Source organism: Grammomys surdaster, unplaced genomic scaffold (assembly GCF_004785775.1).
Source record: "Grammomys surdaster isolate TR1022 unplaced genomic scaffold, NIH_TR_1.0 118198, whole genome shotgun sequence".
Lineage (NCBI taxonomy): Eukaryota > Metazoa > Chordata > Mammalia > Rodentia > Muridae > Grammomys > Grammomys surdaster.
The window spans coordinates 1,545-3,635 of NW_021614647.1; the positions used below are offsets into that span (position 1 = coordinate 1,545).

Consider the following 2,091-nt stretch of genomic DNA (forward strand, 5'->3'; position numbering starts at 1 on the left):
GAAAGAGAGAGAGAGAGAGGCATAAAGATTCGATGCCTGAGTGGTATGAGAGCCCAGGGATGTGATTGGGGTCTATTAACTGGCTTCAACTTCTTAGGTTTTATCTGTGCACACCTTCTCCGAGAATGAACCACTCTCATGCTACAAAGTCTTGTGTGCTCTTCCTGCTTCTGGCCCTACTGTGTGCACAAAGAGGTAAGATGAAAAGTGAGAGTGGGGCAGGAGGGTACAATGGAGATGGAACAGGCCTTCTTTGTTGGGGGGAGACCTGCACCTCCATTGTGTGCTCAGTGCCCGAGGTGTACCAGTGACCGAGGGGTCAGGGGATTGGGACAGACACGTAGTAGGTGAAGCTTCTTGTGCTGGAGTGCTTGCTTACTGCGTCTGCAAAACTGCCAGAAGAACTGTTGGACTTTACTACCTCTCCCAAAACCCCTGGCCATGAGAACACCCTGTTCTTAGACTACCATGCTGCCCGAGACTCCCAGTCAGGACACTGGACTGTGAGCATACAAACTTGCAGAGGCTTCTTTTTCTGGCCCAGCTGACAAGTCGAGGGGTTTGAAATCCTTAATGCTTTGCATTTGACTTTTTCTTATGCCCCAGCACATGCCACATGAGGCCCCAATGCTAGAACTTTCCTACTCTAGAACTTGCGTACTCTCTTTCGTACTCTCAGATACGCCTATGCTTCTAGTTACATCTGTATTGTCGGAGGACTCAAGTGAGCCTCAGCTTTAAGCTGGACTCTGGGAAGTTCAGTGCTCTGTCATGCTCAGAGAACCAAGGCCCAGTTCTGCAAGGTTATGGTGGGACAGGTCAGAAAAACCCTCCCCATCTGGTGACCCCAGTACATACATACACACCCACTCAGTGCTTCAGCAGACATTTGGTATCTCTGTCTTCCCAGTGTGGTGACTGTCTCCCTAATTTGTCTTGGGGTGCAGGTTTCTCATGTGGGATGACTAGGTGAGACAGCAGGACCATATTGAACAACATATTGAACAACCGTGGCTCATGGTTCACTCTTGCTTTTGGTGGATGTGACTGGGCAGTAATGTCCTTGCTCTGCTCTAGTGACCAGCATCTTTAGGGAAATAGAGAGATTGTAGAGGAGGGGTCTGGGCTAGGGAGGGCACGTCCTAGCTGTCATGTATTTGCTTCTTTCTCAGCTCAGGGGCTGCAGTGCTACAATTGCCCAGAGGTCCCATTTGAGGCTTCATGCACATCAAAAGCAACCTGCCCCTACTCTAATGGAGTCTGTGTGACTCAGGTGGCAGAATTTACTGTGGGTAAGTGAACTATAAAAAAAAATGAGTGAGGTTGGCTTTAGACAAAAGGTAATGCCTGGACACTTGTTATATACCTTGGTTCCCCTCACTCCTAGTTGAGCTGTCCTGGGGTTGGAGTGGTACTCCTTCACACTGGGGGATGTCGGGGTCCAGGGATGTGCTGGGATGGGGATCATGAGACAGGGCTGCCCATTGGCATGCATGGTGTTCATCATCCCCCTGTGTCACCAGTGTAGTCATGTGATGCTCCTGCCTGTATGTTGTGTCTGAGGTCTCACAGGCTCACTGATGGACCAGGAGAACTGGAAGCATTGAGTGAGTCTGCATTTAATGAAGGAATCTGGGGCTTAGGCTAAAGGACTGACTTAGGAATGTTGATAGAAGAGACCCTAGGACATTTCAGATCCTCCAAAGTGCCAGTTTCCAGGCATATCCTCCACATAGACAAGGCAGGAGCAGCCCCTCCCTGCTATCCAGTTTCCTGTTCTGACCACAGCCTGCCTGTCTCCTGGAGCAGGTCTCCTGGATATAACTGCCTGGGGGACTCAGGAGTCTGAGAGGCTGGTTGCCCTTCGTGCTGTGCTAGTGGGTGATCTTATACTGTGCTGTGTCTTTGTGGTGAGTGTGTGTGTGTGTGTGTGTGTGCGTGTGTGTGTGTGTGTTTGCATGCATGTGTGTTAATGTGGGTGCACATATATGAATGTTTGTAATATAAGGTGTGTAATACTCAGGGGGGCCATCCTTAAGTACCATTCCTTAGACATTGTTTACTTTTTTATGCAAATGAATTTTGGTTCCC

The 2,091-nt window shown here is 49.3% G+C and overlaps 1 long non-coding RNA gene across 1 annotated transcript in view; it reads left to right on the forward strand.

The window, feature by feature from the left end:
• Window positions 1-2,054, forward strand: part of LOC114635815 — a 2,619-nt gene extending 565 nt beyond the window's left edge. The window contains exons 2-3 of the long non-coding RNA XR_003713531.1: window positions 98-195; window positions 1,173-2,054. This is a non-coding gene — a long non-coding RNA (uncharacterized LOC114635815). The remainder of the gene's footprint in view (window positions 1-97; window positions 196-1,172) is intronic.
• The last annotated feature ends 37 nt before the right edge of the window (window positions 2,055-2,091 follow it).